The sequence below is a fragment of the Protopterus annectens genome, chromosome 5.part0 (assembly GCF_019279795.1).
Source record: "Protopterus annectens isolate FY-2018-M chromosome 5.part0, PAN1.0, whole genome shotgun sequence".
NCBI classification, from domain to species: domain Eukaryota; kingdom Metazoa; phylum Chordata; order Ceratodontiformes; family Protopteridae; genus Protopterus; species Protopterus annectens.
In genome coordinates this window covers 1,303,800,914-1,303,823,687 of record NC_056735.1, presented here as the reverse complement: position 1 = coordinate 1,303,823,687, position 22,774 = coordinate 1,303,800,914, and positions in this window count along the sequence as shown.

Here is a 22,774-nt window from a genome sequence, read left to right as displayed (position 1 = left end):
CAACCCCCCTACTTAAATGTACCAACTCTGAGATTGCACTACAGTGGCGAAAACAGCAAAGTACCGAAGCGGCCGAGCAAATTCTTTCCCAGTTAAAGAATTCTCTTACATGCCGCTTCGATATTTTGCAGTTTTGGTTTTGTCAGTTCAACCAAGATGCATTTGAAAACATGCGTCTTCGGTCTGCTAATAGTAACCAGTTTCTAGTTGCTGGAGGTGCCTGGTAAGGTACATACCAAAGGGAGCACTGTACTATATTACTGACCTGATGAGTGAGGAGTACAGGTGGGTTATAACCTCTTTTGTTCTGGATGCAATTCCCTTACTTATAAGGTGGGCAATGTAGAAAGCCTTTCTTATCACTGTGGAGACATGGTGGTCAAAGGAAAGGTTGCTGTCAACCTGTGTACCCAAGTCTCTCACCACTGATTGTGTGCTTAGGGTGTTGTTACTAATGTTGTAATTTGCAGGGACACCACCCTTGCCAAAGGGGATGATAATGTATTTTTTTAATTGAGTTTTAGCCGATGACTTTGGCACCAGTTGTTTGTGTAAGTCCCTCTTGTAGGATGTTGACATCATTTGGAGATTCGAGGACTGCACCCAGTTTGCAATCATCAGCAGACTTTGTCAGCCATAGGATTTCTGTTTTAGCCTGTACATTTGAGAAGTAGATTCCAAACATTAGGGGTCCCTGTGGAACACCACTGGTTACAGGTCTGCTGGTGGAGGTGGAGTCACCTATTTTGACTGTGTAAATTCTATTGGTGAGCCAGTTTGCAACCCAACTAACAATATATGTGTTGATCTCCAGCAAAGTGAGTTTATCCATTATGCCTGAATGGGGAATAGTGTTAAAGGCCTTGGCCAGGTCCAGGTAGGCTGTATGCATGGATTTGCCCTCATCCAGGGCTTTAGTGACTATTTCAAAGAAGTCCATCAAGTTCAAGAGGCAGGATCTCCCTTTAATGGAGCCAAAGTGGGTTGGGTTGAGCATTTGGAGGTCTCCTGTATCTTTTTTTGATAAGGTCCATGATAATTATTTCCATAGCCTTGCAGATTAGGCTGGTCAGGCTTATGACTCTATAGTTTCCAGGTCTGTGGAGGCATCTCCTTTATGTAACAGGATGATGATTGCTGTTTTCCATTCAGCAGGTATAAAACCAGTGCTTAGGCTGCGATTAAAAAGACTACCCAGCAGTGCAGCTAGTTCCTGTTTTAATCTATTTAGAATGCCCCCTGGGATATTATCAGGTCCCACAGAGGCTGTGTTTTTGGCTTTGGAGACAGTGTTTACAACCTGCTCCTTGGAGATACTAGGTGTAGGGCAGGTGTTAGGGATGCTTTGGGGGATATGGGGCAGGGACAGGGTGGAGAGGTTTTCATTGAACCTGTCAGCTAGCAGTTTTGGCTATTTCTGTGGGTTCAGTATATGTGATGCCAACTAGTACTGTGCAGATCTGGGTTTTTCCTTTAAGGTTTCTGACATAGCTAAAGAAGGCCTTTTGTTCATCCTTAGTGAAGGAGGATAATTTGTTTTCATATTTAGCTTTAGAATGCCTTACGAGGTGTCTTATTTACTTTTTTAAGCTGAGGAGGGAAGGCTTCCAAGTCATAGCCCTTTCCTTCCTGCTCTTAGACAGCAATTTCTTTCTCTTATTGTATAACCTTTTAATGGCAGATGTCCACCAGGTGGGCTTGTTCGTTCTTGAGGATCTTATTTTGATCCTATCAGGTACAGCTTTGTCAATACATTTGTATAGATGCTTATACAAGGCATTGATGTAAATCCCAGTATGGGGGTCCGTGCCATCAATGAGGGCATGGGCTATGAAGCTATTAATGTCATTGTGTATTTGGTTGTAATTGGCTTTGGAGAAGTTTTTTAGTCTAGTTGCTGCTAATGGGGGGGGGGGGGTCAGATGTTATTGTTACTTCTGATGAGACTGATTTATGATCAGACCTCACTAGAGAGGGCAGCACACATGGGGTGGTGGAATAATCACCCATGTTAGTGAGTACCAGATCCAGAATCTTAAGGCTTCTTGTAGGGGTGTCATCCAACTGGTCCTGGGCACTGGAGTTGATGAAGTCCAGGAACCTTTGGGCAAGTGTGTTAGTACAATTGTAAGTTACCCAATCTATAGATGGGTAGTTGTCACCTAAAACCAGGGTGTTTTCTTGTATTTTGAGCAATTCAAGTAGATCCAAGTATGCAGTATGGGTATCCTGGTTCTTGGAGGGGGTCCTATAACTGGTAATAACTTGGAGAGGGGTCTCACCTACAGTCATTTGGTGCTGGATTAGTTCAAGGGAATAATTTTGTTTAACCAATCTAGAGGTGGATTTATCTTTGATGAATATTGATACTCCATCTACTTTAGTTCTCGCATTTTCAGTTTTCAAGTCTGTGACTACACAGATGTCGGCATCTTCTAAAGTATGAGCTGTTTCTGGTGAGTGCAGTTTTAGGTTTAGACTCCTAGCATTTAGCAGCATAACCTTGAGGTTGCTTTTTAAAGATTTTTTTACTTTGTGAATTTGTTGTGACATTGCCTAACAAAGGCACTATGGGGAGGCAAGCACCTTAACCATTAACCCTAAATCCCAGAGGTGACAGATGAAGTCCATCTTTGAGGAAAGCAGCATGATACATCTACAATGTCATCCCAAGCGGACAGGTACTGGTACCCCTTAGAATGACACCAGACACTAAGCTAATCGTTGAAGTCAGTCATTTTGTGTTTATACTATGATATTGTCTTAGGTGAAGGTAGGATGCTGCTGAAGGCGAGGGACATACCTGCCTGAGACACCTTCAGTGAGCTCACTCATGTCTCTCTTCACATACTGAGACACCTTCAGTGAGCTCACTCATGTCTCTCTTCACATACTGAGACACATTCAGTGAGCTCACTCATGTCTCTCTTCACATACTGAGACATCTTCAGTGAGCTCACTCATGTCTCTCTTCACATACTGAGACACCTTCAGTGAGCTCACTCATGTCTCTCTTCACATACTGAGACACCTTCAGTGAGCTCACTCATGTCTCTCTTCACATACTGAGACACCTTCAGTGAGCTCACTCATGTCTCTCTTCACATACTGAGACACCTTCAGTGAGCTCACTCATGTCTCTCTTCACATACTGAGACACTTTCAGTGAGCTCACTCATGTCTCTCTTCACATACTGAGACACCTTCAGTGAGCTCACTCATGTCTCTCTTCACATACTGAGACACCTTCAGTGAGCTCACTCATGTCTCTCTTCACATACTGAGACACCTTCAGTGAGCTCACTCATGTCTCTCTTCACATACTGAGACACCTTCAGTGAGCTCGCTCATGTCTCTCTTCACATACTGAGACACCTTCAGTGAGCTCACTCATGTCTCTCTTCACATAGTCCAGTCAGGTATGTCTCACGTCATTCATACCAACATGAACTATGACAGAGTTATAATGGTACTTGTCATGGAGAGACTTGAGAGTGTGTGATCTGGCAGATCCTGGCACCCGACAGACAGCTGACCGTAACCTTCTCCTTCTCCAGCCTGGTGAGTGGGACATCTGTGTGTCTCACTATAGAGTTGCCTAGGACCAAAAAATAGGGATTAGGAGATTTTAAAGTGGCAAATGCTGTAGAAAGCCCAGATGAGATGCTCCCTGAGCAGCTAAGTGCAATCTTAGGGACTCCTCAGTTGGAGCATGGGCAGCATCTAAGGGAAAATAAATATACTTTAGCTTTAGTTTCTATAACCACCTATGGTTAACTCCACTGCAGAGTGCTGCGTGAAGGTGCGCTACATGCAGCCAGATGCCTTGGATTGCTCAGATGAAGATAGTAGAGCACACTTTTACTTCTGCAACAACCCTTTCAAATACTTCTGATTCCGGATGAGGTTCTAAACAGAAGTCTTAATAATTCATATCTTCCTAAATCTGTTTTTAATAGAAACAACTTGGAATTTTCTTTCATTGGTTTTGTTTTCTGGGATCTCTGGTTTGAATCTAATGCAGAAAAGCAGTCAGCATTTGACATTATTTCAACAACTTCCTCAACCATAAGCAATGTGTAATGCATTTTTGAAATCAAATTATTCAGATCTTGTAGGTTGATTCATATGTGAACTGTATCTTGCTTCAAAATAGTGACCATACTAACCACCCATTCTATTCCTGTTCATTTCTTCTCCTGAGAAAGTACAGTTGTGTCACACTTACTATAATTGTAGATGTTTGAGGAGATCAGTGTTGCAGTACTAATCCTCGGGACTTCCTGCCATGCAGAAACCTGTGACCAGCCCAGTTTCCAAAGTCTAAGTCATCATCTCAAGCTGACAAACATGTTATGACTGACATCCTGACATCATGGTATAAGAAGGGCGCATATGTTGGCAACATCTTCAGGTCTTTCTAATCCAGCAAAGCAGTTTGATGCCTGAGGACAGCACAACCTCCCCAACTGTCTGGTCTTGGTAGTGAATGCTAAAGGGAAGAAACAAAGGGAGAAGGTTTTGATGAACTGAATAGACAATAAGAAGAAGTAGAAGGAGATGATGTCCCTGTGTAGATGAGGGGTAGGAGGTGGGGAATATGTACTGCAACACTGAGCATCTCAAACATCTACAATTATGGTAAGTGGGATAAAACTGTACTGTGTTCTTCACTGTCAGTGTTCCAGTACTAATACTTAGGATACTAATACTTCCAGTATTAATACTACAGATGGAAGAGATGAAGTCGTGCTTTTAGGAAATAATATTTTGTAGAATGGCAGAGGTGAACCCTGTCCTGGCCCTAGACGCCTGACCCATGTTGTAATGTTTTGTGAAGGTGTGGACAGAACTCCAGGTGGCTGCTTCTAGGATTGTTTGAGTAGGCAGTCCTTTAAGGACAGCAGTGGTAGTTGCCCCATGCCTAGTGCAGTGGGCTATAATATGGCCAGGCAGAGGCATTCCATGGTGTCTGTAGCAGAACCTGATGCAGTTTGTCATCCCTTATGAGGTGGTTTGATTTGAAACAGGCCTGCCCTGTTTTCCCTCTTCAAGGGATACCAACAACTGGTCTGCACTGCCTGCAGTCTTTGTCCTGTCCAGGTAGTACCTAAACTGTCTGTGGACATCCAGTGAGTGGATGATTCTTTTGACCTTGTTCTGTGGATTTGGGAAGAAAGCTGGCAGATGGATAGCCTGGTTAAGCCTGAGTTTAGAAACTATCTTTGGCATAAATGAAGGGTTAGTTCTGATGGTTACACTGTCTTTGTGAAAGACAATGAAGGGCTCCATACTCATAAGTGCCTGCAGTTCAAAGACTCTAATATGACAGCTGAAATGACAGCTATAAGAAAGGTGGTCTTCCATGTCAAAGGGTAGCAGAAGCAGCCAGTTCAAAGGGTGGTAGGATTACCTTTTCCAAAATATAACTGAAGTCTCATTCGGGGATAGGGTCCCTCCTGGAAGGTCTTAGGCATATCACCCCTTTCAGAAACAGTTTCATGTGCATGCAAGAGAAAAGTGGTAGAGAAGTCTGTAAGCAAGCTGAAACTGATGAAGCATGAACCTTTATGCTGGAATCCAGCAAAGCTGTTCGAACAGGTGAGACAGGTAAAGCAATGCTGAATGAATGTCTGCTTGAGTTGGAATAGTCTGTTGGCCAAGACACCATATGGAGAATATTTTCCTTTTTGCCATGTATGATTTCATTCCTGATCTTTGTGAGTACCCTTGTAATCAAGGGTAAAAGAGGAAAGCTGTCCAGAAATTTCTGCCTCCATGTGAAAGAGACAGCATCTGTTTCTAGGCTCCTCCCTGTTGGGCTCTGGTGCAGAACCTTAGAATTTTTTTGTTCTGGGAAGAGGCAAAGTGGTCTATAAATGGGATTTCCCACAGTGTAGTGAGATCTAGGAACACATCCCTTTTCAACAGGCATTTGCTTGGGTCTAGTAAGAACCTGTTCAAGGAATCTTCCTGAATATTGCTGTGGCCTGGTATGTAAGATGCAACAGGAGTTATCCTCAATACTGTGCCAGCATCCAGATCTGTCTGGTAAGGCTCCACAAGGGTAAGACAAGCCGCCCCCCCATTTATTTATGTACCACGTGACTGTGGTATTGTCTGTCCAAATTTGCAGGGATCCTGGACTCGATTGCTGAAGGAAATCTTTCATGGCCAGGAAAAACTGCTAACATTTTCTTCAGACTGATATGCAACTTTCTCTGTTTTCAGGAACAAATGCCTTATATTCTCACTGGATCTAGGTGGGCTCCCCAAGCTATGTCCAAGCTGTTGTGATGGATTTGTTTGTCTGAGGCAGTGTGAAGGTTGCTCCTGGATTGTTTTGTATGGTGGATCTCCTCCAAAGGAGTTCCTTCTTGAGGCATGGGAGCAAGGGTAGAAGGGTTTCTAGGGGCTGAGAGTGTTGTTCTCAGGCATTCTTGAGAAACCATTGCATTTTCCTCATATGGAGCTTTGCTAAAGGGACCATTAGACTACATGAAACCATGTACCATAGGATCCTTAAGAACTCTGGTTGAGATAAGTTGTTTTGTAAGCAAGTGGATCAAGTACTCTGTGAGGAAGACAGTTTTTTCCCAAAGGAGGAATGCCTTTGTTGGATGGAGTCTATCATGGTACCCAGAAACAGGATCCTTATTTGGGGAGTCATCTGAAACCTCTATACGTTCGATGAGAGACCCAGCTTTTGGAAGCAGTCTGCAGATATCTGGTGGGTATTTAGGGTCGCTGAAGTGGCCTTCATTAGATAAGACAGTTGTCTAGATAGGGATAGTGTGCACCCCCAGCATTCTGAAACATGATATTAGGGGAGCCTTTTGTGAACACTCTTGGGGCACTAGCAAGTCCAAACAGTAGAACACAAAACTGGAAGTGGGAGCCTAAGGTGACAAACCTTAATTATTTTCTGTGGTTCAGAACTATAAGTACATGAATGTGGGTGTCATTTAGGTCATTTGTAATCCTGGAGGCATCCTGAAAAAATCATGGGCAAAAGGTTTTGCAGAGTAAACATTCTGAATTTTGAAATGTGAAGGAATTTGTTTAGCCTTGTGAGACCCAGGATAGGTCTCAAGGATCCTTCTTTTGTTGGTACCAAGAAGAGTCTTGAATAAAAACCTTTCCCCCTCTTGACATGGTGGAAACAGTTGTATGGACCCTTGCTTCAGCAAATCATTGATAATCAGTGGCTAGAGGTTTTCTTGCTCCTTTGAGGTCTTGGCATCCTCAAAAATTGGGGAGGGGATTTTCCTGAACTAGATAAAGTATCCCTTTTCTGTAATGCTGAGAACCCATTGATCCCTTGTAATGGTCTTCCACTGGTTTAAGAAAAAGGAAAACCTGACAGACATCTGGGAGGGAGGGAAGTTAAGGAGCAAGAAGAGATAGCAAATAGTCATCTCTGTTCAATATGCTGGGTGTGCTTTTTAGTAGCACTCAGTCTCTGGGGCTCTTCTGGTTGCCATCTTCTTGCAGCCTTGATCTTTTTCCATGGGGTGGCCTCCCATTGACTTATCTTGGTAGGAAGGTCCAAAGCTTAGAGGGATAGTTTCTACTGTATCTTGGAGGTGAGGACAAGTAGAATTCTTTTAACAGTTTTAATCTGTTTGCCTTTTTTGTCTAGTTTCTCAAATAATCTCTTATCATCTCTTAACAATGACCCATCTTACTTATTCTGATCAAGTGTACTTTGCCAAGTGTTGAAGAACAACTTCACCAAATGTCAAAGTTTTGTCATCATAAAATGCTTTTAATTCCCTTAATTCCAACCCCTAAGACGGCCATATAAAATATAATTAAGTATTTCTTTTAGTTTCTCCCCAACCATTTTTTCCTCTCTATAAAACAAACAGAAAAGTGCCAAACTGGCTGCAGTAAAAACCAAACAAAACAAAAAGAAGAAAATGAAAAACAACAGCTTGGAACAGAGAGCATTACTTCCATTAGGAAAAAAATACAGAGTAAGTGCTTTTGTCAATATTATTTAACAGACTTCCTTAGACTCTGAATTACAAATCACCCATGCTTCACTAAATAGTAAAAGTAATATGACATCAAGGTCAACCAATTAATAGTTTACACCTTTATTTTTTTGTTTATTCAGTTTGTTTGCGTCTTTCTGCTTTTCCCAGTTAGGGGTCGCCACAGCGGAACTCCGGTCCGCTAATGATTGGCAGTTGATTTTTACATACCGGCTTGCCAGGCCTGATGCACAACCTTCAACGAAGGTACGCCCATTCATGCATGTCTCCACGAAGAAGACGCTCTAGCTGAGAATTGAACCGGACAGTGTCTTACTGTGAGGTGACAACGCTACCGCAGCACCACCACACATTTAAAATTAATATAATAATTTAAACCCAACATCTTTGTGGTGTATCAAACATATAGTCTGCTTTTTTCTGTCTTCTGAATCAGAAATGCTAGTCCCCCCCACCATCATCCACTTTGGTGAGGGATTTTTATAAGTGTCTCCCAAACATCATTTCATTTGAGAGTTCTTCAACTAAAATGGAAGGACGAACCCTCTAAACATATTTATCTTTCTACACAATTGCACTTTAAATGCTGAGTCTTTGGTGGCAAAACTACTGATTCTTATCATTTGGCCATCCACTGTCTTGTATTTCTAAAGGTAACCATTTGAAATGTCAGGACCCACTAGAGTGAGTCCTGAAATGCAGAGGCTGAATGGCACAAATATCAGACTTATATACAAGTCCAAGTTGCCATTTCTCCAAGGTATGGTGATCTCAGAGTTGGTATATATAAGTTTGGAGTATGGAGGGGTGCGGGGGGGGGGGGGTGGTTGAGATTCTCTCTTCTCCAGCTTTTCTGTCTTTTTTTTTTTTTTTTTTTTTTTGACTTTTGGCATTCATTTCGAGTGCCACCATTTAAATAGGGAGACATTTCTGAAATGTCTGATGCATACTACCATACTCCAAATAGCTGTTGCAAGCCACTGATATTCTTGTTACTGTGTTGAATATTCAAATATTTTGAAGTCATTTTTTGCAAATTAATATAAAAAAAATACCACACTCATGTTGCTCTAGAAAAAGTAAACTTTGAAACCTAGTGGCCTTGTTCAAATATTCTTGAAATTAATTAAAAATTTGTGATCCTTCCCAAACAAACAAACAAAAAAAAGTCACCAGTATGACAGACACACTTCAAACAAATGAAAAAAACAAACAACAAAAAAAAAAAAAAAAAAAATGCTGGCATAGCCAAACAGGTTTTTCCAATTAACAAGTAGAATATTTGCAAAGCTGGGAGCCATAATAGCCCCCATAGCCATTTTTTGTATTTGTTGATAAATGTGCTTGTTAAAAATAAAATAGTTGTGCCTAAGCATCATCTTAAAACTAAAATAGACTTCATCAGGGAAAGAACTGTTCTCCAAATAATAGCCCTTAAACTATGCTAATCCTGTACCAATAGGAATGACAGTATATAGACAATGAATGTTAGCCGTCTCTAAAATTCTTGACTTGTGACAGTAGTATTCCTAAGTACTACAGTTCACAGAGTCCAAAATAAAAGATTTCATTGACCTGACTACAGGTTTCAGCTTATATTCAACATACAGTGCAAACAGCTCTGCTTTTGAGCATGGGTATTATGTAATAGGTCTTAGGGGAGGGTTGTTACTATCTTTATGGGATTTGGGTATCACAAAGACAACACCAGTTCTAGGGCAAGGCACTTGTCAGGAAATCTTTCACTTTCTCACCGATGTTTTCTTCTGCTTGACCCCATGCCAAAAAATCATCTAGTGCCTTATATCTAATGTTGATGGTCTGTTTATCAATCTACTTGTAAAATGAGATGTCACTCAGGAAATCAAATATTTTATCAATATACTTTGCTATCCATGAGCAGCACTGTCACGCTTTTTCAGCCTTCATAATCCAGAGTTTATCATCCTAAATAAAGTTTAATCAAAGTTTCCCTTTCTTTTTTGGCAACATTATAAAATTTGTTGTTGAGGAGCTTAAATAAAGCTTATCTAATTTTTTCACACCTTTTTCCAAAGCATTCAATCTCAGAGATTGTTTGGCAGTATATAAGTACTTGGCTTTCTAATGTTAGTGGTGTTATGGTTTATATCATATTCGTTATTATAAAAAAAAAAAACAAGACTTGAGTTTTCTTGTAAAACAACTTCAAAAATGCAACAGTTTATGTAATAGATGCATTTTTGATGGTATATACCCAAACTCCTTCTGTAACAACCATTCCTCTTCACTGGTCAGCTCTTAACTAGAGAGATAACCCTTAAACATATGAGTACTTACTGTGATTCCAGTGTGTCTTTCTAACATGGAAATCAACGGAAGGTGTAGTCTCCTTCGATAAAAAACTCAAGGTTGGTGAAGCCAATTCCTGTACAGCATTGAGTGTGGTTATCCTAGTTTGCTCCAAAACTTTTAAGTGTTGTCTCCCCTGCAGATCGAACTCTATGAAATGTATCTGCAGATGCAAGCATATTCTCTGTTTTTTGTACGTTTTGTGCTATCTGTGGCTGATTCATGTTGGGGTATCAAGAATTCCATTTGTTTGTCCTCTATCTCCAACACTGGTGGTTCTTCCAGTGTTTTTCCTGCCATAAAAGAACTTCCTAGTGGGTTGGAACTGCATCAGTGGCAGTAGGATTGACTTTTGGTGACTCTGCAACTTCTGACTGGACAATATTGTAATCTTTCTTGTGTCAACTGAGTGTTTTTTTTTTACTTTTCTTTTTCTTGAAGCAGGATCCACTTTATCTATCACTGTAATCAAAGATAACATATAATTTTCACATGTCAGTGGAGACCATGAGTTTTTAAAATCCAGAAAGATTTTTATTAACTTTTCCCTCTCTTCTGCCATCTACATTTCTTTGTACTTAAGTAATAGGAAGACCAAATCTAGTCCAGCCTTCTCCAGAAATTCATCCAATTATTTTCAATGATTTGAGTAAAGGTCAGTGTCTGTGTTCTTCTTGTGTATTCTTAAACCTCTTGGAACTCTATCGGATGCAATAGCGGGTTTAAAAAAAATAAATCATCACAAATCAGCCTCATGTATTTTATTGCACCTTTTCTCTCATCAAAAGAAAAAGCATTACAACAGCAAGTGTTTTTTTAATGTTCCCTCTATTAGAAGAACTGGTATGCTAAATGTTTTTTTAAGAGTTCTGGTCCAGAGAAGGAAAAACACAGTAGAATTGTCACTTAAAGGATTTACAATCACATCTGTTTGATTCTCATTTCTGGAGTTGCAAACCATTCATTTAGTGTCACTTGCACTACCTTTTGACCTAGCAGAATGCACACTAATTTAGGTAGTGAGGTATTGTGAGATCGGTCTTTCATGATGTCATGGCAGGAATAAGATGCTTTTTGTTTCTAAGTTTGCATACTTTGCTTGTGCATATCTTAAGGATTTTATCTCCAGTCCCAAAGAATGTATACTTTCTTTACAAAGCAGAGAGAGAGAGTTTAAAAAAATAATAGTATAGAAAAAGGGAACTATAGTGCAGAATGTATGCTTTGACGGCAAGAATAAAATCAGGAAAACTATAAAACATCTTTCAACTGAAAACAATCTTTCCCATAGCTTTATCAGTTAAGAAATTAGATATACAGCCATTAAACAACATTAAAACCAACATTTCCAACCAGTTCCTTTCCACCAATCAAATTTTCAACATTGTATTTAATTCATTCTTGAGTACCCCAATACATAAACTGTTGTCATCTTTTTCCTTTCTTTTTGAAGATTATCATCACAATTAAATTTAGAAAGTTTCCTGAAAAAAATTACTTAAAAACTGCAAGACTGGTAATGGTTGGTAATAAGAGTCACACATATATTAGCCCTCTCATAACAGTTTTTACAAGAGTCACTTTTAGTACCATTATTGTTCTTGTTATACAGAATAGTTTACCTTGGACATTGCTATAGCTCAACTCACTTCTAAAAAACTTATTCAAAGCCAACTTCACACTTCTTAAGACAGAAGTGGCAAACATCATGGCACCCATGCACACGGACAATAGAGGTACAACTGCTGAATCCTACACAAATGCACTTTATAAGCACTTACATGAATGCATGGATCATGCTATCCCTAATAGAACAAATATGATATCCTCCAAAAAAGGAAGCCAATCTGGTGGTCCTCTGCCATAAACAAACTCTACAACAGAAGAAAGAAACTGTTGCAAAAAAGAGTAAAATCCCATGACTGGAGGAACTCCCTGGTCAACCTCAGTAAGAAGCTGAGATCCCTCATAAAATCCTCCAAAGCTAGTTATGAAAACAAACTTGCCACTGACTCTAAAGACAACCACAATGCATTCTATAGCTATGTCAAGAATCTCAATGGCAACACTCATATCTGCTCTGAGTTACAGTACAATGACACTAAATATACAGAACCAACTGATAGCAGATAGGTTCAGTGCTAACTTTACCCCCCTCTCACCCCCTAGAGAGCCCATCTCTATAGCGGAAGAATGCAAAGTTCCTGTAATCACAGCTGCACAGGTAAAAAACACACTCTCCAAAGCCAAGAACACAGCATCCATGGGACTTGACAATATCCCAGGCTGCATTCTTCATGAACTACAGAATGAACTGGCACCCTACCTAAGTGCCATGTTCAATCATAGCCTCACCTCAGGCTTTGTGCTCACTGAATGGTACACCGTGATGGTTATCCCATTCCACAAAGGGGGAGCCACGACGGACAACGGGAACTACCACCCAATTAGCTTGACGAGCCTGGTCTGCAAGGCCATGGAACGTATCATCATGGAACTCATAAACAAAGACATTGGTAATCTCCAAACTCTGGGCCTTACCCAGTTCGGGTTTGTAAAAGGCAGATCATCTCTCTTTAACCTGATTGACTTATTTGAAGCAGTCACCAAAGCCATAGATGAGGGTAAGTTGGTTCATACAGCTTATCCAGATCTTGCCAAGGCTTTTGACACCATCCCCCACTCTGAAATTATAGATAAGCTCGCTAAACTAGGTATAAATCCCTACTTCACAAGATGGGTTGCCAACTGGCTCACGAACAGAACCCACACTGTGAAAGTAGCAGACTCCAATTCCAACTTCAGACCAGTGACAAGTGGAGTACCACAGGGTTCAGTCCTGGGTCCTCTCCTGCTTGGTATCTACTTCTCGGAAGTACAGGCTAACACAGAATGTCTTTGGCTAACAAAGTTTGCAGATGACTGCAAACTAGGAGCCATAATCGAAACTCCTAATGATGTGGACATACTACAAAAGGGCCTCACTGAGACAGATGCCTGGTGTCAAAACCATGGCCTGAAGCTCAATGCCAAAAAAAGTGTATTGTCATCCCCTTTGATAAAAACTCTGTACCCATGAACTACCACATAAGTGGTAGTCTACTTAATGCCGAAAGTGTGATAAGAGACCTTTTAACACAGGTGGACAGTAGTCTCTCCTATGATAATCAAATCACCACAGTGGTCAGGAAATCCTTCTACGTGGCTCACATCATCACAAAAGGTTTCTCATCCAGAAAAAAAGAGGTCTTTGTTCCCCTCTACTTATCACTCATTAGACCCATTATAGAGTACAACGCCCCTTTTGGTATGTACCTCACAAGACATCTACAACAACTGGAAAGGCCACAAAGGCCTGAAACAGATGCCCTATGCAGACTGTCTCAAAAAACTCCAGCTTTACTCCTTCGCATATCGCCTACTCAGAGGCGATCTCTGCCTAACATACAAAGCTATGTCAAACCCAGAGCTGTTGGACATGCTCCACTTAAAGAAATCCCAATCCCTCCGAGCTACACGCTCTAGGGACCTAAACCTTGTCACCACAATAAACAGAACATGCTGGAGGGATAGATTCATGTCCCAGAGACTTCCCATACTCTGGAACAGACTACCTATCTATGTCAAACAGAGCTCCTCATTAGCACTCTTCAAGAAAAATCTTGATGATTGGATGGGAAATAGGAAATTCACCCCAGGGATCACTTCTGTGGCTCTGCTCGACAGGGGCACAGGAAAATAATTTTCTTGGGTGGCGAAAGCCAGGGTACCTTTTTGGCTAGGCTTATATAGGCCCTAGGGCTAATAGCCTAGTACCTACCTATGAACCTATGAACTTAAGTACAATCCTTCATACTACACACTTCAGACAAAGTTTCTTCAAGTAGGCAGTGCTATAATTTCCATGTGACTATCCTGTGTGCACATATATTTATCTTTTACAACAAAAAACAGTAATGCATTGTTTTATACAGGTTGTAATTAGACAGCTACCGAAATCCACTAATTTCTCATCTGCAAATGATTATGGTCAATAGATAATATCTGTTCTCTGGTAAAAACATTACAAACACAGTATATGGTCACATTTATGAACACTTTCAAAAGATCCTAACAAACAACATGTTTCTTTTCAAAAAAATGTAGTACTACTATTCCCATATATTCCATGTATGTTCTTAATCTAGTATTAGCAAACTCTGAACATTATTGTCATCAAAAAGGCTTTCAAAATTGTCAATCAATCATTACTCCTTCAAGTTGACACTGGCTTTTCATACAAGCTAGTAGAATGGTTTAGCAGTTATCTGTCTTACTGATCATTCAGAATAGTTGGTAATAAGAGTCACACAGATATTAGCCCTCTCATAACAGTTTTCATGAGTCACTTTTAGTACCACTATTGTTCTTGTTATACAGAATAGTTTACCTTGGACATTGCTATAGCTCAACTGCATTCTTTATGTGAACGGTAAGAAATAGTGAATGCCCATAAGTCATGACAGAAAATAAACACTGCAAAAAAACTTTCCATTACTGTGGAGCTATCTAATAATGAATAGTCTAGCAATCAGTCTTGAAAAATCCACAGTTACCATTTCTGGTATATCATATCAGTTAAACTATTTGTTTCTTCATTAATAATTATTGACCAGCATGGATCTGCTCTTCCAGTCTCTGCAACTCAGATATATTTCGGGTTAATACTGGATCAAAACATGACTTTTCTGACTCATACTGAATACCATTCAAATAAATGACTCAATGTTTCATTTAAAGTTACCCATCTACTTATGATAAAAGCTAGGCATGCCATTGTCATAAATGTCTGCATTCTTCATTTGTAATATGCTGTACCTTTATCTATTCTATAACCACCTCCTTATTTCAAAAATGTTAAATAAAATACTACATTTCACACCTGAGTCTTGCAACAGAGAATGCACTTACACAAGATAAAGCTAACTGGCTTTAGATTACTGTAGGGGCAATATTCCTTCTTGACTCCTTAAGTTATAATCTTCTTAATGAAGGCTATTGTTCCAAATCCAGAAGCATTTTAAGGCAAGGCACACAACATCTCATTGTATACTCAAGCTAGCTCTGTGATATGTGGAACAAACTATACTTTAGCATCTACTAAAAAAACTCCTAAACTGTGCCAGCTAGCTGGAATAATACCCTGAGGAAATCAGGAACATTAGCTGTTTAAAACATTTTTGAAAACTTTTTGGAGATTACCTTAGGGAAAACCACAAACCTTGCTTTACATACCCTGGCATATTAATAGAGCAGTGCCTCTTTATTTTTATATAATATGAACATGATCTTCTAATACATACTTACAAATAGTTCAGGCACAGGCATTAATGCCCTTCTAGCTTGCCAATATACCAAAACACTTGTTACCATAATAAGTATCCAGGCTGTTCTTAAAAATATATAAACTAGTACTTGCTTTAATGTAATTTGATGGTCTGTTCCATGCATCAGCTACTCTGTCATCGAACCAGTTAGTACACTTCTCATTCCCAGAGGTAGTTGTCTCTAAATGCCCTACATACCTGAATAATATCTACTCTTAGATATCTATAAGGGGTCTATATCACGTAGTCGAAATTCTGTAAGTTCGAACACAATATGTTCAAACCTAAATGTTGGAACTTACAGAATTTCGAATACGTAAAAAAAACACAACAAAAAAGAAAATAAAGGGTTGTAAGAAAGGGGGCAAGCCCCCCTGCCCCCCATGTGGGGGGCTCCGAGTTGGTATATTTAAAGAGTGAGGGGTGTGGGGGTGCAGGGGGGCTTGCACCCCTGATTACAGCTGGCAGAACATTGTTCCTGTTTTTTCTTTCTTTCTTTTTTTTTTAGTTCAAAGTATGACAACTTCGAACATATGTTATCGACCATATCACGTTCGAAGTTGTCATACTTCGACTTCGTGATATAGACCCATCTGTAAGAGACACTGTACAAGTTTAGATACTTTAGTCTTTCATAATAACTTAAATTTTCACATCCATGAATGCCCTTGATATATTTCTGCTGTTCTATTTCCAGTTTACTCATGCTTGTTTTCTTATAGGTTTCCATATTGCTATTCCATACTCAAGATTGGGTTTAATGTAACTAACAAGCAATAACTTCATTATTTTAGATTTCCTAGACTTTTTAAATCTTTTTATACAACCTATAGTTCTATACCTATCATTAGCCAGTTAATTGATATGATTAGAAAATCTCAAAGCTGGATCTACTCATATACCCAGGTCCTTAAATGATGAGTCTACAGTTTCAATCACTGTGTGCTGTATTAAATATTCATCTTTCAATTTATGTCTCCCAAATCTCATATGCTTAGTTTTTGATGTATTTATCAGCATATTATTCTCCTGTGCCTAAATGGTCAATTTAGTCAAGTTATTTTGCAGACATGCCTTATCTGTAACACTTGTAATCAGTTTATCCAGTTTCATGTCATCTGCATACAGACTGCAGAATACCTCAGATGAAAAAGTTAGGTCTTAAAGATATAATCTAAACAAGTAAGGGCCTAGGACAGATCCCTTTGGGGCACACTGACTGTAACCAATAATTTCACCTGTCCAGTTGGTGTATGATACTTGCCATGTCCTATTTATATGCCATGCAGCTATTCATCTTATCAACAGTTCATCAATACCTAGTTGTACTAATTTATTGATCAGTGTTTTGTGTATAACCCTGTCAAATGCTGAAGTTAAATCTATAAAAATTAAATCACATCACACTTTTTGATTCATAGCTGTTATTATATTGTTATAGAACATCATATTACAGGTGGTAATAGACCTATTTCAACATATGAATGCTGATATATGGTTTCAAGTCCCAACCTATCCAGTTCTGACAATAACTTAGCCAATATAACCTTCTCCATTATTTTTTAAACAACATGAATATAGATTTATGGGTCTATACTCCCCTTTCCCTTAAAGACAGGTTTAATAAGCGCATGTCTCCAATCTTGAGGAATCTCCCCATATTTATATGAACTAGTGAATAACAGATATAATGGTACTGTAAGTTTTTGCTGAAGTATTCTCAGGTCATTATTACTAATTCCATCTCCTCCCTGTGATTTGTTTGGAACCAGTTTGCACAGTTCTTTTTCAATATAATCTAATTTGATTCTAGTATTTGAGGTTACCTGGTTGTTACTAGGACAACTTATCACCCCTTTTCTGGAGCCAAACTCTTTTGCATAAGATTTTGTAAATATATCTATAATATGTTGTGTCTGAAAATAAATTTTGGAATCTGTACACAGTTTATCAGTTTGTATGTCTTTACACCTTCCACGTCTTATGTATCTATAAAAAGGTTTCCTATTATGCTCAATATCTTTATATAAATTTTCAGTTTTTTTCTTGATCTTGTCTCACACTGTGCTTAATCTGTTTGTCCAGCTTGTTTATTTCAGTTTTTAAAGTTGTAGTATGATCTGTCTTCCATTTCTTATATTTTTTGCCTCTCAGCTTAATCAGGTATCTTGTTCTTATGGAAATATATCCCCCTGATATTATATTCTAGATCCTGATGTTAAACATTTTTTTGATTTTTTTGTACTCAATTTTTCTTTCAAAACTTTCCACATTCCATCTGCAGTTTTTCCACTGAACACATCATTCCAATTGGTTTTACATAGTGACTGTTTTGCTTCCATATAATGTGTAATTAACCTGCTTTGCATTGGTTTAAATTTCAGTCTGGCAGAATTATTTAGCAAGAAATTAACCTTTATAACCCCATGATCACTGCAAATCAACAGTGGTAAAACATGACTTGAAGTAACAGTAATTTCTTTAGGAATACAAACAATCTCTAGTATGTTCCATCCTCGGTAGTTTTTTTTTTTTTTTTTTTTTTTTACAAATTGAAGCAATTGTTGTTCTTGAATACATGTTGTGAATAATTTCCTTACTAATGTTGTTGAATCAATATTATTCCAGTCTGTTTCTGGTTAAAGTAAGTCCCCATCCAATATTATTCTTCCTTCCTGTGTTTCATGCAAGAAATACATGGGTTCCTGTAGATCATCTGCACTTGACTTTGGTGATCTATGCACTCCAGCAATTGTTATATGTTCCAGGGTTCTCTTTACTGTCACAGTTACACAATCTATAGTGTTGGTGTTATCACTAGACATCTAATAATCACAGTTCTCACAATTATCTTTAATCCCTATCATAACACCTCTACCTGGTTTTTAGTTAGAATGTCTGTCACAGTAAAACAATTTATATCCTGACCAAACTGGTGTCCCGTCATTGTTCTTTAACAATGCTTCACAAACAATAACATAAATCTTGTGGGAATGTAGCAAATTTTCCAATAAAAAAACTTTATTATTAATGCTGCTAGCATTAACAACCATCAGAGATGCATCAAATGTTGCTATCTGTGAACTGTTAAATTTTCAAACTGACAAAAATCCTGCCTAGTTTTTGTCAAATATTGCAAAATATCTACTGCAAAAATTCTCTTCCCTAATCTTGACAAATGCACACCATCCTGTCTGAACACGTGTGCCCAAAACTAGGCTTGGATGCTCTACACATTTCCATTTTTTAAAACAGGACATTTTTTCCATGTAGGTATTTACCCCAAAAATCTTTTCCTTCACGGTGACCTGACTATCCTTTCTATTGGTGATTTGGGAAAAATATGTCCTAACACCAGTACAAGCTATATTATCTAAGAGGGCTGCCAGTTCCCTATTAACAGTCAGAGAGTCCTTGCGGATGACATCATTTGTACTAACATTAATAAAAACAAATCCATACTTCTTTATATTAAGATGTTCCAAAGGTTGTCTCACATCTTCTATTTTTGCTTCTGACAAGCATAACACTATTCGATGTTCATTATCTTCTCTGCAGATATAAGTATCAGTTCCTCTAATAACTAAATGTCCAATTACAAGAATACTTTGCTGACCAGCTCTGAAGAATCTTCAGCTTCTAATACAGTAATATCTGTTCTATCAATTGTTACAAAGCATAGATCTTCATCACTATTATCTTATTAATCCCACTGTTTTCATTGTGTTTTAAATTCTCATCCAGCTGGTATTGTAAATCCACAGCTTGAGCCATGTAGTCAGCATCTGTCTTTCTCTTCTTTTTTTTCTTACAGTAATGTTCTTCAATCCTTCCACATTTATTTTTGATTTCTTCCTTTTCACCTGCCCCATGCCTTTTTTTCTACCCTCTCTTTTGCAAAAATGATGCCTTTTTCTGTAGACTGAAGTTTTTCTGATTGAAAGATATTATCATTCCCTGTAACTTGTGTCCTTTTTAGTAAGTATTTTCTTTACTTTACAGACATCAATCAGTTTCGTTTTCTTCCTTGTTATTTGTTGTGAACTTCTTCCTTTCTTTCTTTTTTGTTTCCATCTAAATATTCTGGATCCTGAGATTGCTGAATACTTGCATCCAGAATTCCAGAGTTGTCAGGGGCATCGTCTTGTTTCATAGGGGTTGAATGATCTTTGCAGACAATAGATGCATCATTTCCTAAATGTTTTCTATTTGTTCTTTGCCTAACATTATTTATCTCACCAGTCCAGTCATTAATATATGTAACAGCAGTTCTCCAAGCCATGCCAACTGCACAAGTGCAATCATCATCATTAAGTCTAGATTTTCTTCTAAAAATGCTAAGCAAATCATCCAACTTTTGACATGAGGAACACAGATCACAAGTGTTATCAGCTGTTACCTTTAAATAGGCATAGCATTTACTACACTGTAGAAGAAAAAAAACATAGCCATCTCGGTAGACACGAAGAAGCAGGGGTGGTTTTGAAGTCCAGTTATCAGAGAGACAGGACAGACATCAAGAAATATATCTCAGAGGAAATGAAATAGGCTATAGAAGGTGCTAGACCGAAATCTAGTTGTTGTTGTTGTCTTTCGGCTTTTCCCGGTTAGGGGTCGCCACAGCGGAACTCCGGTCCGCTAATGCTTAGCAGTAGATTTTCACAAACGACAAGGTGCCAGCTCGATGTTCAACCTTCAACAAAGGCACGCCCATTTACGCATGTCTTTCGAATGCCCACCCAACCGCGGGGAGGACATGCAGACTCCACACAGAAGACACTCCCCGCACTCCAGTTGAAAATCGAAGGAAAGAACCTCTTGCTGTGAGGCAACAACGCTACCGCTGCACCACCGCAGAAGTACCTAGACCGAAATCTAGTCAACTATGGTAAAAGTTAATAAGGGTGGTGGGAGTTACATTTTTGTATCTCTTTCAGCTCATAGGTTGATATGGATTTGTTATTCTTTCTGTTTGTGTTTCCTCAGTCCCTTCTTGTCATACTAATTGTGGCATCCTAGAGTCTACTGGTCCACATGAATGAACCTGGTGTGTGAAATAAATCCTTACCACTACAACATGTTTTCTTTTTTGACTAAACCTAAGTAAAGATGAAGGGAGTGGAAAAAGGGCTATTTTACGAAGATCTAAGACATCACATTTTTGCTGTTACCATTCTGACAGCCTGGTTTGAGCCAGGAAGGTACAGGTAAACTAAGCCTACTTGACTGGCTATTAACCGCCTACATTATAACCACAATTGGCATCTTGCCTGATTCCGTACATGACACTCATCCAATTTATGACATAGTAAATGCACCAAATATCACAGACAAATCAGATTCAACTGGGTTACAAATGCAAAACATTCATTAATGAAATGTTTAACCCATTAAAAAAGATGTTATTGGAAACCTAACCCACCAATCAGTTGACAAAGCTATAACATATTTCAGCAACTCATTCCTTCAAATACTAAATACATTACCCCATAACAAAATAAAATAGTGAAATACAAAAAGGCCCTTAGTATGACACATTTCACAAATCAAACTATGGATCTCAGATAAAAAGAAATCCTCGAGGTCATGACTTCCTTTTAAACTCTCAAACTTGGCAATGATATGAGAAAATCAAAAATCTAACTAACATTTTGTTAAGAAATTATAAAAAAACCCTCATGATAACCAGATACAAAAAGGTCACAAACACAAATTTAAATGTTTCTGGAGCACTATCAACACTGTACTGAAACCAGGTAGAAAACCTATCGCAAAACCTTTTCCTAACAAATCTGATTACCACATTGCCTGTACTCCTAACTCCCATTTTATTAATGCTGCTTTGTGTCATGCAAAAAGAGACATTGCTGTTCATATTCCCAATACTCAATTGGTATTCACATCCTCTATCAAACACAAACTAGTGCATACAAATCTCATTAAAATAAATAAATAAATAAATAAAGTCAACAGAGTTAAACCTACAACCTTACCTCCAGGGTTCCTTCAGTTAGCAGCCAGTCCAGCTAAATACATTGTCTCTGTTTTTATAAACAGAGCCAGAAAAGAGGTATAAATTGCACTTCTTTGGTAACAATCGTATATCACTCCACTCCACAAAGGGGATGACTCTCTTGAACTTCCTAATTTCAGACTCATTACTATGCTGTTTCCCCACACCAAAACACTTTAAAGGTGTATTCATAAGCAAGTGTCTCTCTCTTTCGCAACATAGTTTTAGAACAGGACACAGGACTGAGAATTATCTTTTCTTGAAGCAGTTAACCAAAACAGAAACAAAGGTCATCTTGTTGCATCCATTGTCTAGGACCTCTCCAAAGCCTTTGGTATAGTCTCATACTCTACTGCTAACCAGACTAGTACATCTCAATTTTAATTAGACCTCCATTCTGTGGTTTCAAAAGTAACCTTAACCAAAGACAGCAAGACATTTTTGCTAAAGAATGACATTAAATTTTGTGGCTAACATATCTTTCCAATGTTACATGTTAGGCAAGGGCTGTAGTACAGAATTAGGAAAAATGGGGAGGTGGTCACCATTTTCCAAAATGTAAACAGCGTGGTACATTCCAGTTACAGAGGAATCATGTTCCTCGGTCTCTCTTTGGCAGCCTATAGTGTGTTGTTAGAAAGAAGACTTCATCTGATTGTTAAACTTCTAACTCCGGAAGAGCAATGAGAATTCTGTCTTGACTGTAGTAATGTGAATTAGCATTTTGTCTTTTTTGGATACTGGAAGCATCATGCAAGTATTTCCATACTATCTACTTGCATATCATGAACCTGGAGAAGGCATATAACTGCATCTCAAAATATCTTGAGAGTGGTGGTCCAGCAAAAGAAAACCCCTGAGCCACTGCAGCGTGTGCCTCAGTCCCTATATTTGCTGAACAAGAGCTGTGTACATATTTTTTTGTATTTAGGTGTATAACTTCAAGGGGGTGAAGGACTCTGACAAAGATGTTTCTCATCTTTCCTCCTATTTGTGGTTTTTCAAGGAAAGGCTATCAAGGTAAGTCATAGTTTGGAAAGTTTCCAGCTTGGGAATCATTGTTG